This window comes from Petaurus breviceps, unplaced genomic scaffold (assembly GCF_028583685.1).
Source record: "Petaurus breviceps papuanus isolate PSGF00001 unplaced genomic scaffold, PetGlider_PUasm1.0 140, whole genome shotgun sequence".
In the NCBI taxonomy this organism is placed as follows: domain Eukaryota; kingdom Metazoa; phylum Chordata; class Mammalia; order Diprotodontia; family Petauridae; genus Petaurus; species Petaurus breviceps.
The window spans coordinates 41,570,415-41,586,079 of record NW_027185698.1 but is presented as its reverse complement, the minus strand read 5'-3'; the positions used below and the strand labels follow the sequence as shown (position 1 = coordinate 41,586,079).

The window sequence follows — 15,665 nt, the reverse complement described above, 5'->3', positions numbered from 1 at the left end:
TGTGTGTGTGTGTGTGTGTGTGTGTGTGTGTGTGTGTGTGTGTGTGTGGGTATTGTCTGAGGCCGGAACCAAACTCAGGTCCTCCTGACTCTGGTGACTGCACTTTACTCACTGTGCCACCTAGACGTCCCTGAACTTGTTTTTTTTTTTTTAAATAATTTTGTGAACTGTGTGTTTGCGGTAGAAAGTTGGGTCTTACTGTATACTTGGTCCTGTATACAAGGTGTGCATTTTTCTTTTTTTTTTCTTTGCTTTTTGAAGGGCAATTGGGGTTAAGTGACTTGCCCAAAGTTACATGGCTAGTAATTGTGTCAAGTGTCTGAAGCTGGATTGAACTCAGGTCCTCCTGACTCCAGGGCCGGTGCTCTATTCACTGAGCACTGAGCCACCTAGGCGCCACAATTTTTTTTTTTTTTGCCTTTTGGAGGGCAATTGGGGTTAAGTAACTTGCCCAAGGTTACAGGGATAGTTTGTGTGTGTGTGTGTGTGTGTGTGTGTTAAGTGTCTGAGGCCAGATCCGAACATAGCTCCTCCTGACTCCTGGCTGGGGCTTAACTCACTGTGCCACCTAGCCACCCCTAGGTGTGCATTTTTCTAAGGCTGTCAGTTAAAAACAGTGACAAAATCCCCTCCTCTCCACCTCCTACCCCCAAGAACACCTGAGCTCTTCCTGTCATGAAATACCTAATAAACCATCACTTAACTGCTAGTCCCTCCTGCTGTCTATCTTGTTTGTACATAGTTATTTTCATTTTGTCTTCCCTGTAAGACTGTTCATCCTTTGTTCTTGAGCAAGAAGACATCACCAGTCTTGACTTGAGTGAATTGGCTGTAAGTGAGGCAGAGCTGTGGTAAAGTTCTCACCTCATTCTTTCTTCCAGAATCTTGAAAGTTCAGTGGCAAGACAAAGGTCAAGATGACAGGAGATGGCTCAGGATGTAGTGGGCTGTGAGCTCCCTGACAGAACTGTCTTTTGCCTTTTTCTGTGACCTTGGTGCTTAGCATAGTTCCTCGAACATAGTAGGCATTTAAGAAATACTTGACTGCCTCCTTATTGACTACAACTTCCCAGGTTTTTTAAGAGTCTTCCAAGGCTTAGAGAAATTAGTTTGGGCTTGATCATAAAGATAAAGATACCAAAAGTCAGAGGCTGGATTTGGATTTAGGTCTTCTTGACTTTCAGGTTCAGCACTCCATATCCATTCTACCTTCTAAGGCCAGCATGGCAGAGTGGATAGTTCTCCTGGAGAGCTAGTTTCTAATCCTGTCTTTCACAATTAATACCTGAGTATTACCAGGTAAATCATTTATGCTCTCTGAGGCTCACTCTTTTACTCTGTAAAAAGGGCATAATAAGATCCCTATTCTAGAGGGCTTTTGGGAGGTTCACCTGAAATAATCTATGCAAATCTATTATTTATAAATCTTAAAATGTTATATCATTGTAAGCTATTATTATTATTATTATTACTCCAGTCTACCTTTTGTAATTCAGTTTCATAGAGTTTGAAGTGACCTTAGAGGTCTAGTCCAATCCCTCAATTTCAGAAGAGGAAACTGAGGTACAAAGTATTTTCCCCAAGGTCATAAAGGTAACTGGGATTCAAACCTAACTCATCTGACTCCAAAACCTGTCCACTACATATACACAGCACCCAAAGGCTATCTCCTCCAACCTCCTTCTTTGGCATAGATGGAAATCGAGGCCAGGGAAGGTTGTGACTCTTCTTTGGTCCCAAAGGCAGTGGTTTTCAGATTTAAACACAAATCCTCTGACTTCAGAGACAAGTATGCTCTTTCCACAGCTCTGCTCCCTCCCTAACACTTGCTATTATTTTAAAGCATCTATTTCTTTCCTACTGTAATATGCCAGGCATGGTGGGACACCTGCTTGCCCTCAAGGCCAAGGCGCTTCTAGTCTCTGCCCAGACAACACATGCACAGGTGAGAGTAAGTAACGGTCTGTGTGCTCAGTGGATGGCGGGTCGGACCTGGGGTTCCGGATACCTCTGTCTGAAATAGGACAAGCCAAGCCTCAGTTTCCTTATCTGTAAAAAGGGGACAACAGCGGCACCTCCCTCCCAAGATGCTGAAGGCATCAAACGAGTTAACATGAAAAGCTCTTTGCAAACCTTGCATGCTTTGGGAATACCAGCTACTGCAACCAAGTTGTATAGAAAGTAACTGCAAAGTAACTTTCTTGCGGGCACTGCGGGTCGAGAAAGAACGGAGAGGAGGCCAGGAAGGGGGGACGGTCAGGGCAAAGGCACGGGGACGGGAGATGAGGGGCCGTCGCGGGTGTCGAGCGGCCAGGTCAGTGTGGCCGGACCGAAGGGACAATCAGAAGCTTGGTCTGAGGCAGAAATAACCGATAGGAGCGTCGGGGGCCGGTCCTGGGGCCCCCGCTAGAGCCGGAACCGAAATCCTGCACCGCCCCTCTCTACCGTCAGCTCCTCCGGCTGTTCCCTAGGCGCCGGGCCTTGTCCTCGGTCCCCCGGGCAGCCTAAAGGCTCCCGCCCTGAGCGGCGGCCGCGCGCCAAAGGAAGTCCCGCCTCCCGCCCTGGAGCCCGGGCTTGGCGCGCGCGGGCGGGGGCGCGCGGGGTAAAGGAGGCGGGGCGCGGTGTGTGAGGACGCTGTCACCGCCTCCCGGGAGGGAGCGGGGAGGTTCTGGGGGCGGGGTCTGCGGAGGCGCGCGCGCGGCCGCGGGAACTGAGCGACCCGGGGAGAGCGGAGCCGGGGGTAGGTGTGGCGGCGGCAGCGGCCGAGCCGGGGCGGGAAGAGTGGAGGGCCCCTGGGGGGCCGGGGGGGGGGGGGGCGGCGGAGCCGGGGGTCCGCCCGGCTCGGCCCGGAAAGGGGGGTGCGCGGGCTGCGGGGAGCCGGGACATGGCGGCGCAGGGACCCTTGTTCTCACTTTCTTTCTCTCCCGTTCGGCTCCCTCCGGATCCCGCTGCCCGCGCCCCCTCCCCTCCGCCGGCCCCCCCCTCCCGGGAGGGGCGCTGGTCCTCCTCCTGGCCGCTCTCCCCGAGGTCTTTCCCTCCTCTGCAACCCCTTCCCCGTTATCTCGTCACCCCCTGCTACCCTCTTTGGTCCCCGTCATTCTTCCTTGGTCCCACTTATCTCCTCTTCGGCCTCTTTCACTCCTGTTATCTGAGAGTCACCCCCTCTTCGGTTCCTGTCACTCCTATTACTCTCCAGTCACCCCCCTTTGGTTTTCATCACCATTATTCTCGAATCACCCCCTCTTCGGTCCCTCTCATTATTACCCTCGAGCCAGTCCCCCCTTCAGCCCCTGTCACCCCTGTTACCCTCCAGCCCCCCTCTTTGGTTTCCATCACCTCCATAACACTCGAGTCACCCTCTCTTCGGTCCCTGTCACTCCTATTACTCTCCAGTCACCCCTTCTTTAGTTTTCATCGCCTTCATTATTCTCGAGTCGCCCCCTCTTCCGTCCCTCTCATTATTACTTTCAGCCCCTGTCACCCCTGTTACCCTCCAGCCCCCCCCCTTTGGTTTCCATCACCTCCATAACACTCGAGTCACCCCCTCGTCGGTCCCTGTCACTTCTGTTACCCTCGAGGCACCACCTCCTAGGCCCTCTCACTTCTGTAGCTCCCCTCTCATCCCCCACCCCTTTCCCCCACTTCCGTGGTCCCCAAGCTCTCTTCTCTCCCTACGTCCATCCCTGTTGTAGTTGCCTGCCTTCTCCATCGATTCCTTCCTGCTGCTCCCCTCTTGCTTCCCCACTGCTTCTCCTTCCTCCCACTTCTAGTGTTTTCCCCACTTTGATCCCCTCACCCCATTCCCCTGACGGCTGGTTTCCCAGATCCTGGCATCTCTCTGTTTAGCAGTCATCAGTCTTCCCCCACCCCCCCAGCTCCTCCCGTGGATTGTCCTCACCCGCTAGCCCATTGAAACCAACGAAACTCGGACAGTTGGGATACAGTTGTGATCGGTTTTACTCCTTGTTCACCCTTTGCCCCCTTTCCCGAACCCCCAAGTTAGGAGTGAGTGAGGGGGCTGGTTTCCTCACTACCTCAGTCAGTTCTGGAGAAAGAAGACAGATCGAAACACTTCCCCATCCCCATTCCCTGGGGGTCTTACACCGGGTGGGCTTATCAAGACAGAGTAGACCCCCTTCTCTCTTACTTCCTTTTCCTATTCCTTCCTTGGGGGGATCCTAAATGGGGAGGGGGACTCACAAAAGGATGGTAAACTTTTTTCTCTTCCCCTTTTTTTCCTATCCTCCCTTTCCCCCTTCCTCCCCCATGGTTTCTTCTCCCTGTCATACATGAAGGGGGCATCTTATGACCTGTTGGGAATTGTCATTTTATTTTTCTTTTGTTTCCAAACTAGGAACCAGACTCCTAGACCAAAATCACATACCCATTAAACATCTCTTGTTGTGATCTCTGGCTTTTTGGTAGGGCCTCAGTATAGCTGGTCTCCAGGGTGACTGACAGCTGAGAGGGAGGGTCTTAGTTTTATCACTTGAGTAGGTGCTAATAGTAAATAAGGCCAGAACGACCTACATTAAGAGATTTTTTTTTTTCTGAGTCTTTCCGTGACTAGGGGTGAGTGGAGTGACTGAACTTAAGGGAATAACTTAAATCCAATTTCTATTCTTCTCTCCCTTCAGAGCCATAGAAATTTTGAATTGGATCACAGATTAAGAGTTAGAAGAAATCTTGGAGATTAAGTAAATGGTCCAGCTGAGATTTAACACAGGCTATCTAACTCCAATTCCAGTTTGTTTTTCACTGTACCACTAACTCGGGAAGTCAGTTAATACAAACTCCTCATAAGAAAATATTGTCCAAATTTGAGGAATTTGCAGATTAGGAAACTGAAGTCTAGAGATGTTAAATGACTTCAAAGCTAGTTTAGTTAGTGGAAGAATCAAGAGTAGAATCCAGGCTTTCTGACTCCTCAGTTCTCTATTCACTACACCATATTGCTGCTTTTGAAGCACATTCTACAGTACAGATTTTTGTGGCACCTTTGGTACCTGGTTTGCAGTACTGGAGTTGGGAAGAGACAAACACAATGATAAATTTCTCTTGAAACTTTGGTGGCTGATTGGGAGTGCTGGAGGTGAGAAGGGCACTGAAGAGCAGAAAGTGGGCCCCTCTGAAGGTAAAGGATGGCTTGTAATGGGAAGGGAAGGGGTGTGGCAGGCTAGACTCCAGAAGGTCAGGGTTTGAGGAAGGGAATAGAGGGGAATGAAAAATCATAGGATCATTGATTTAAAATTGGAAGGAACAGTAAAGATTATCTAACCAACCAACTCCCTCACTTCAGAGATGAGAAAACAGAATTGAGTAGTCTTTCTTGCGTTGAAGGATCCTTGGATGGAGGCTAGTGACCAGGGTGGGCTTGAAGGATTACTTTAACGCTCTGAGGAGAGAGATGAGGGGACTTTAAGGCAGGAATCTGGACAAGGAAAGAAACTCCTTGAAAAGAACTCTGAGTTTTAGGCAGAGGGCCCCTAGAGAGGTCTGGATTTTATTATTCAAGGTGTGACTGGGAAGAAAGGTCTAAGCTGGATTTCAGGATAGAGCACCTGTGAACAGGATTGAAGTTGAACTTTAGGACTAGGTGAACAGAAGGGAAGAAATTAAAAATTTAGTTTTGCATCGTCTGGATTTTCCTTCATGATTTTAAACACTATTAGTTTGTTATGGGGATGACTTTAGTGAACCGTGGTTAATGTGTAGCAGCAGCCAGGTGCCTACAGTATATAGTATGCCTGAATTCTAAAGCAGGTTTTCTGTTCAAGCTCCCTGACTTTTCAGCTTGAAAAAGGCAGTTGGATGTTGCTATAATTAGCAGGTATTCTGTTGATTTTCGAATTGGAGTTTAACAAGTTGGCTGCATTGTTTACTGGGAGAACTCTACCCCAGAGGTTAGGAGGCTTAGATTTCACTAACAACCTTTTCTGGTACATGACCTGAAAGGTATTCTCTTTGATGACCCTAGTGTAGTGGCTGTTAGTATACTGTGCATATTATGACTTATTCTTTTTATTGTGCTTTGATTATATTTTACTTTGGGCTTTATTGCGAGGCTTCTCAAGCTTTCTGCTTTCAGAACTCCTTACATTCCTAAAAATTGTTGAGGAATACCCCCTCCCACCCAAAAGAGCTTTTGTTTATATGGGTTATATCTATCAATATCTACCATATTAAAAATGAAAACTTCTTAATATGATGAATTTTGTTAATTAATATTATTAATAGTTTTGACCTTGCAGACCCCCTGAAAGGGTCTCAGGGACATCCAGGAGTTCCAGACCCCACTTTGAGAATTGCTTACTCATCACATTGTTTGTATATAGTTTGATAAAACTTTTTCCTTAAAGCCAGTTAAATGTACTAAACATTGAAAGGCAGAATGAAGAGAAGAATAGCATATAATTTATGACCTTATTAAATTACTCACATGAGTGACATCTGTTAGCTAGAAATACAGCTAAGAAGGCTTTTAGTTTTCACATGCATATTTGGAGTTTGTGAAATTTCTGTCAGCATTCATTTTACTCTAACACTAATGCTCTTGACTTTGCTGAAGAAATAATTGGAATAATTCTTCTAGTTTCTGAACAGTGACTCTTCTGCATTAATGAATAGGAGCCTCAGCCAGTTCTACCACCATCATTGTGGATTGCATCTGTGGTTCTCAGATTACCACCAAAGGGCTATTGATGTGTCTGGAAATACACTGCTGTTTGTCAACAGCCCTGCCCTTGATTAGAAGCTGAGGTCTGTTCTGAAGAATGTGGTCCATCAAAGAAAATTATTCTGTGGGGCGAGCTTGGGAGAAACTATTATCTTAAGATTTTGAGGACTTAGCAAAACTCATATTGGTTGGAAGAGTGTGGGTGTAATCTTCTTTTATATATTTTTTTTTCACGTTTTAAAGTTGTATAAGAACAAGAAAAAAAGTGATGTTTTACTTGTCTGAGTTTGACCTTTTATAAGTGACTTCAAAGCGCACATCATATTTAACTTGAACGGTTTCTGGGACATCATCATTCTGCTAGTTAACTGATAATACAAGATAGTCAACAGAAGATAAGCCTATACAAAACTGGAGTGAAAAAGTGCTTTTTACCCCACTATCTTGTCATCTTTATAAGATGATAAAGCACTGGGGTGGTTATTCTAAGTCTCAGATGTATACCTCAACTATTTTTCATTGGCCAAGTCAACAGTATGCCAAATAAATAATATGCTTAATTCTTATTACTGGGCTGACCAATGATTAATCATACTACCTGTGTGACCTTGGACAGTGTCCATCTTTTTAGGACCTCAGTCCTCTACTGTAAAATGGAGAAGTTAGATGAAATATTCTTTTTTTTTCTTTTTGGAGGGCAGTTGGGGTTGAGTGATTTGCCCAAGGTCACATGGCTAGTTTTTGTGTTAAGTGTGTGAGGTAGGATTTGAACTTAGGTCCTCCAGACTCCAGGGTTGGTGCTTTATCACCTGTGCCACCTAACCACCCCTAGATGAAGTATTCTTTAACTTTTCTTCCAGCTCTAAAACTGTGATCCTTTGCCTTTTCCACAATTCTTTATTGTGTTTATTTGGGTAGAACACTTCAGCTTTCTACTCAATAACTGCCTATTTATAGGGAAGAATCACAAGATTCCATACTGATACATCACTAAGATCTTTTACATGTAAACATATCAGTAGAAGATGAAAGAAAATATCAGATATTTAACCTAGTTAAGCTAGTTAGTTCTATTTTTGAAATAGACATGTATTATTTGAAATGTATATATGTAGGTGGATGTACATTTATATATGAGTGAAAAATCTCTGAGTCTCAGTTTTCACTTCTGTAAAATAGGTATATTGTACTTCACCACCTCCCCCCTCCCAGGATTCTTGTGACAATGTATTTCTGAGGGGGAGTGAAAAAGGCACTGAACTTTTTAATCACAAGACTTGGACTTGATTTTTGACTCTGACTTAATAGATGTGTGATATTGGACAAGTTATACTCACTGTGCCTCGGTTTCCTTATTTTTTATTTTATTTTTTTGCATTTTGGAGGGGGGAAGGCAGGGCAGTTGGGGTTAAGTGACTTGCCCAAGGTCACATGGCTAGTAAGTGTTAAGTGTTTGAGGCCAGATTTGAACTCAGGTAGGTCCTCCTGACTCCAGGGCTGGTGCTCTCTATTCACTGTGCCACCTAGCCGCCGCATCAGTTTCCTTATTTATAAAATGGGGATGATAGGTATGCCACCTCATACTGCTGATGTGAGGCTGAAGTAAAATAATGGTTACAAAACACTTTGTAACCTATGAAATACTATATTAATGTCAGCTATTAGTAAAAACCTTAAAGCATTATAGAAATGAGCTGAAATTATTATGAGGTATAACTAAAGTAATATGATGGATTCTATAAACCTCATAGGAATTAGTTTCCTTATTTTATAGTCACATCTTGCTCATATATAAATGTCCAAAAATAGAAATTTGTACCAAACTATAATTTTCTGTGGTTCTGTAACATTTTAAATTTTCAACGCTTTCTGAACAACCCTGTGAAGTGGGTAATATAATTATGGTTATCCAGTTTTACGAATGAGAAAAACTGAGACCCAGAGGTAAAGTGACTGACCATGATTGCCATGGAGTGTCAAACTAGAATCTTAACTCAGGTCTTTTGATACCATCTCTAGGGTTCTTTCTGCAGCTAGGAAGAGGAGGAAATTGATGTAGGTTTATTTAGCCTTATATGTTTCAAAGAATAGGCATTTTTCTATACAGACCTAACAAAAAATGGAGTAGCACTGGGGCTTGTGCTGTTGGCAGTTTAAAAAAAAGGAGAGAGTAAAATGAACATCAAAGGATCAGAAGACCATAGCATGTTAAGGTTGGAGAGCTGCTCTAGCCCCCGAATTTTAGTTAATTGCTTGAAAGGCAACACACACATTTATACTTATTAGCATCTCTAGATCCTTGAAAGTGGATGGTATCTAATACCATATGTATATGGGACGGAGTATAGATTCCCTCTTGAGCCTCTGTACTTCCTAGGAATTCTACATAGGATCAGCCTAAATCCATGGGCTTCCAGTGGTCTGTGATTTGACTTAACAAATATGGAGAATTGAATAGCAGTGTTGGCTGTTTGCTTCAGTATTTTGAGGGAATCTTGTTTTCATTGATGTGGCTCCATTTTTTTTTAACTATTGCAGTTTACATCCTGTTCATCCTGCCTCATTCCAGGTGATTCTTGTTTCTGTGCTTTCAAATCCTCCAGAGAGGCTCTGTCCAATCCACTGGATACCAGTAGTTAATAGTGGAACATTTGGTTTGTACATATATTATCCTTCACTCTGTACATGACTGGCTTACCTCTTTTTTATGGTCATATGTTGGTCTGATATCTTTTATGCCACTTTTGGGGCACAAGTCATCATTGGTAATGTGTCCAATGTCCATTGTCCTTTGGAGGCAGCTGGTGGTGCAGTGGATAGAGGGATGGGCCTGGAATGAGAAAGCACTGAGTTCAAATCCAGCCCTAGGCACTTAGTAGCTGTGTGGCCTCAGTCAAGTCACCATAAAATGGGGATAATAGCATCTACCTCATAAGGTTATTGTGAGACTCAGCTGAGATAATGTTTATAAAAGTGTTTAACATTGTGAATGGCACATAGTAGGTTTTTTGTAAATGTTTATTTCCTCCTTTTTTCCTCTTTTGAAACACTTGTAATTTTGATTCTAACAAGATCATGATGTTACCCCTATGACATCACCAGAAGAATATTTGGTTTAAAAAGATTGAGTTCGTGACTGTGACAAGCTTGGGATCATTAAGTGTTTTTCATTTAGGGGGTATTTGCCCAAATGTGATCCAGCTACTTTCCATCTATTAAATTCTGGGCCTACATCATTGCCCATATGCAGTGCCTATTCAAGATATGTAAGTCATTAAAACTGCATGTCGTTTGTGAATGCAAACAATGAAAAGATGTATTATTTTCACTAACAAATATTAGAGCACCTTTTGTATGAGGCATAAGCACAGACATATATCTTTAGTGAAGAAACAATAGCTTTGTTTCTCTTCAGGATTATTCCTTTTTCTAGCTCCCCGCATCTTGCATTTTATTGTAAGCTGAAGGGCAGTGACCCAGGATTTCTCAGTTTCTAAGTCTTATTATAATTAGAAATGTAATAGACTATCAATACTAACTTTTATAATGGCCATACTCTTCTTGTCCTGTTCTTACCTGTGAACCGCTTATAAATAAAGAAGCCCATGGCTGGCTGAGAACTTGATTGTTTTCTTCCCTGATTTGGTGGTTAGATTTGTGAAGATCAGGAGAGATCTCATTCATAGACTCATAGACTTATTGAGGGCTATCAGGACTTTCTTTTTTTTTTTAAGCAATTGGGGTTAAGTAACTTGCTCAAGGTTACACAGCCAGGTGTTTCTGGGTGGGTGCTAAGTGTTGGAGCCTCGATTCGATCCCCAGGTCATCCCGACACTGGAGCTGGTGCTCTTACTCGCTGTGCTACCTGGCCTCCCCTATCAGGACTTTCAAAGGTCATCAAGTACAACTCATTCTTTTTTTGTAGATGAGGAGACTGAGAGCCAGAGAGGTGAAGTAACTTCTAAGGTCAGACAAGTGGTAGTACAGCCAGAATTAGAACTCACTTCTAGTACTTACTGACTCCAAATGCGGTGCTCTTGCAGCTATGTCATTTCTAGAGCCTGTCACACTGTAAATTAACTTCTTGTCATTCTCTCTGCCTCCCCTTTTAGTTCTTCTGATCTTTCTAAAGAGCTATATTTTGCTTTCCAGATGTATTGATAGCATATTTACAGAAAAATCTCATAGCTCCCTAAATATACCTTCTCATCAGTTAGCCAAGTGTTTGTGGAGTGCCTGTGGTGTATTCCAGTAGATATAAGACATGGGCCCTGCCCTCCAGAAATTTAGACCCTTTTTGTGGAGATAAGAGTAACACATATGAAACAAGTATGAAAAAGTACAAAACAAACATAAATTAATGCCAGAGAGTAGTACGGTTTGTAATTTTCAAAGGTGTTAAGGAAAAGGGATTTTCAGGGAAGACTGATGTAGTCAGGAAGGATTTTATGGAAGAGGAAATAGAGGAAGTAAACTAGGATGGTATTGGTATAATTGGAATGGATAGAGGGTAGAAGAGGTGGGGATAGCCATTCCAGGCCAAAGCATAATGAGCAAAGACACAGAGATAGGAACAAGTTAGATGTGCTTATGGGATAAGAAAACTGCTGCCTTGGGCAGAGGTTGTGTGTAAGAGAGTAGTGTGAAATAAAATGGAATGGACAGGAAGGGGCTGGGTAATGGAGGCTCCTGAAAGCCAGAGAGAAGGGATGAACTTTGTTTAGGTAGACAATCAGAGCCATTGAAGGCTTTTCTGTAGGGTAATAGCATGAAAGTGGAGTTTTAGGAAGATTATTCCAGTAAGTAGTGCAGGGAGGATGTGGTAGAGAAGGGGAGAGACTGGATTTAGGGACTCAGACTAGGGATTGTTACAGTAATCTAGAAGGGAGTGACAGAGTTCTAGAAGGAATGGAAGGGAGGGAACATAAAGGGAGATCTTGAAAGAAAAGGAGGAAGATCATGGGAGATTTGTAGAGGAAAGACACATGAAGCTGAGATGATTAATTTTCAGCCTGGGTAATCCTTATTCTTCATATTAAACTTTCTGTCAGTCAGCTGATGCCTATATTAATTCACCACTTTCTGAACTCACCTATTTTACCTATTTTCTTTCCTTTAGTAAAATGGAACTTTTCATGACTGATTAACTTGGTCTTATTCTGCCACCCATCCTGTGGCTTTCACATACATAAGTGCCTAGAATTATGTCACTTCACTTTTGCTGTGTTCTTTCCTTCCATTATTAAAGACCTTTTAAAAACCCCACCAGGGAGTCTTTATACACTAAACAGATAGTTTAAAGGGTCTCATCTCCTTAATATGCGTGTAGCATATCAACCTAGAGAAACTGGAGGGGAAGACACAATATAAAACAGCACAAAATTAAGTCAACCATAAGTTATGAATGTTTTGTGTGGTTTTAGTTATAGGCAGTTTACTGTATGTGCTGTGTATATCATACATGTTTTATATTCATAAATAACAGAGTATGCAACATATGTCATGTGTATACAGTATATGCAATATATGCCATGTCACTTTAGAATGTAAACTCCTAGAAGGCAGAGACCATTTGTTTTGTACAATGCCTAATATATTGTTTGTATTTAATAAATATTAAGTAACAAGTCATAAACTTTGTCCTTTCCTAATTTTCCAGCTACAGGTCCTTTTGAAAATGAAAGGGATCGCATATCTATGAATTTTCCTTTTCCTAGGAGATTAGAACCACTCAAAGTGTAATGCATTAAAAAATTATATCAGTAAATCTGATCTCTGCTTCAAATAAACATACTAGATTTACATATGCCGTATTCAGCACTTCCTTTCTACACTTTAAAAAAATAGCTGGCTCTGAGATCCTACTTGATAGGAGTTCTCAATCTTACAAAGATGGGCTGCAGGTGTCCGTCATAAATATTAATGCAAGCATGTGGTTACTTGCTCATTTGAAGCACATAGGTTCTGGGGGTGACAGTGGAGTTTCATTTTTCCTAACTTAGTTTATTATTAAGCTATATACAGTGCCTTGTAGAGAGAGACTTTTCTCATGTCTGCCTGGCAGTTCATCTTCTTGTACTTCTGCCTTACATCAGTCAGCAGTGAAAAAGAGGTAAGCTAAGCACAGAGCTCTACTTAGAAGAGGCAGACAAATAGGAATAACAACCAACATTTATGAGGCTCTTTAAAGTTAATAAAGTTCTTTCCCCACAGCTACTAGTTAGTAGGCTTTGCTTAAGTGCTTCTTGAACTACAGTATTAAGTAGAGATTGCCATTGTTAATTCCATTTTGTAGATGAGGAAACAGGCTAAGCAATTATATGACTTGCCCATGGGGTCACCCAACTAGTTTTTAGAGAAGCTAGAATAGGAGTGTAGGTCTCTTAACTCTAAAGCCAGTGCCTTTCTGTGACAGCATGCTTAGTGACCATATGTTAGGTGCTTAAGCTATATGTGTTGAATTTAAATTTAACGAAACTAAGCCGAATAGTAACACTAATATTGAGTTGTTTCTTGCAATAAGGGATAATTAATATGTGTTGAATTCAAATTTAACCAAACCAAGCCCAATAGTAACACTAATATTGAGTTGTCTCTTGCAATAAGGGATAATTAATATTTTGTGAGGGGATTTTTCAACTTCTTTTCTAGTGAGTACTAGACTGACAAATGACCCTATTCCCAAGTTTCATAATACTGTTTCCTAGGCCCTGTTTTAAGATTACTTGTTAAGATCTAGGGATAGTGGTTAATTATGTTCCCTTTAATGTGTTCAAACAAATATTTCTAAAAGTTAATCATGATTGGGATTTGTCATCGCTGATTTCTCCATTCAGTTCATCAATGTTTTCTTAGTCTACTTCCGCATTTTTTTGTTATCCAATGGTCATCTTTGCTACTTTCTGAGAAAGCATTTTTCTAAATGATAATCACCATGGTGTTATCAAACAGTGACTTCTTCCTAATTTAGACTGGTTATGAAGAGGAGTAGAGTGAAAATACTTTTGTGGAATAAAATCTAAGTACTTTTGATATATGTGAGAGTATCATGGGGTATCTTGATTTCTGTAGGTCTGAAATAACATCTTGAACTCATTTGTCTTAAATTCATAATGACATAATTCTAAACTATCAAGTTTTGAGTTTCAGTCTGTTCTGTTAATTCTTTTACCAGCTGATAAATAAATGATTAGATTAATGTCCTTGTAGGCCAAAGGCACTGTAGGTACTGGGCAGTGGGTAGAAGTTGCATACTTCTAGATAGGTGTTGCTTTAATGTTACAGATGACCTCCTAATTTTTAAAGCTATCTATAAGAGGAATAGGCTGCTTCAGATTGTGGTAGCTTCCTCTTCACTGAAGGTTTTTAAGTGGAGACTGAGTGATTTCCTGTTGAGGATACTATATAGGGGATTCTCACTTACCATGGCCTAGATGTGATCTCCCAGGTAGTTTCCAACTCTGAGATTCTGTGACAGCTTATACCAGAGGTATGTTACTGACCTAATCATCACAAGCCACTCTGTGGCTCTGTTCTCACTCCAAAAAAAAAAATATATGATAATAGTAATAGACTGAAGTTCAAGGAAGAGATTAAGGATTGGATATTTAGATTTGGTCTTCATCTTCATTAGAATGATAATTGAACGCATGGCAGCTGATGACATTGTCAAGGGGGAAAACAGAGAAAGAAGAGAAGAAGGCCTAGGACAAATATGTAGAGAGCCCAATGTTTGTATAACTTTCCCCAGAAGTTCATTAGTTTGTGACTAGGAATGGAGAAGGTGGATATTGGGGGTATGACAAAGTTGGGGTTTGGTAAGGCATGACTGACAAGGCAGGGAAATGGGGATGAGGAATTCAAAGGTAGCTGATAGTCCTATAAGGCTGTGACGGGAGAGGCCAGAGATGCAGGGAATGGCAGAGAGAAGATGGTGACATAGAGGGACTGGATGATGGTGTTGAGGAGGAAAAATAGGGTTAAGTCAGGGGTGGGGAAACTGTGGCCTCCTGACCCTTGGTTTAAACAGATGAGAGAGAAAGAAATTGAGGGATAGGAAGTTTTGGTCAGAGAGGACTTGTAGAGTTCTCGATCATGGGATCAAGAGTCTGCCTGGTAGGGGCGGCCAGGTGGCTCAGCGAGTAAGAGCACTGGCACCAGTGTCGGGATGACCTGGATCAAATCCGGGCTCAGATACTCAGCACCACACCCAGAAATAACTGGCCGTGTCACCTTGAGCAAGTTACTTAACCCCGATTGCTTTAAAAAAAAAAAGTCTGCCTGGCTTTGTGTGTGACTGAGAAGAGTCCTAGGAGGTTAGGGCAAAGAGATGTAAAAGTGTGTACTACTAGGTAGATCGAAGTGCCAGAGCATGAGAGCAGGGATTGCTATGAAGAGGGAGACTGTGAGACAGGGGGCGGATGACTGAACGTAGGAGACACCTGTGAAGAGGAGCTGGACTGGATGATAAGGTAGAGGGAATGAAGGTCCAGCTGTGTGAATTTTATTCAAAGATTTTAAAATAATTTTACTTTACTTTGATTTCTCCTGTCTGTACAAGTACATTCAAATGCAAATAATTATAAGCAGAGATTGTAATTTTGCTTTAAGTAAAAATTTCAACCTACTATCTCTCCTATATGCAAATATGCTGTATCAATTGATACAAGTTGGTCCCTGGAGGCCTTCTTAAATTCTGGTCCTTCCAGTGTTAAAGGAAGAGAGAGTAGCTGGTCAGTGATAGTGGCAAAGGCAAGAGTGAGGATCATGGAGTATGCCTTCTCCTCCTGGCCTGTGCTTTGAAAGAAGGAACTCCCAGTGTTGGCGAAAGGAGAGGGGATGCATTGCTTTCTGGAGTAATAAGCAGGAAGGTGAAAAGAGTGTGAGATGAGAACATATACATCTAAAAAAGGGTCTGTTAACATTTGAACATGGATTCTAGATGGCTTGATGAAATAGAAAGGCAGAGAATAATGTGAACGAAGAAGTAG

The 15,665-nt window shown here is 42.4% G+C and overlaps 1 protein-coding gene across 2 annotated transcripts in view; it reads left to right on the top strand.

Moving 5' to 3' along the window:
* Nucleotides 1–2,635: 2,635 nt before the first annotated feature.
* RGS12 (regulator of G protein signaling 12) overlaps nucleotides 2,636–15,665 on the top strand; it is a 257,451-nt gene continuing 244,421 nt past the window's right edge. For both annotated transcript variants that reach the window (XM_069070696.1, XM_069070698.1), the window contains exon 1: nucleotides 2,636–2,739. The gene's annotated coding sequence lies outside the window, so the exon portion shown is untranslated. The remainder of the gene's footprint in view (nucleotides 2,740–15,665) is intronic.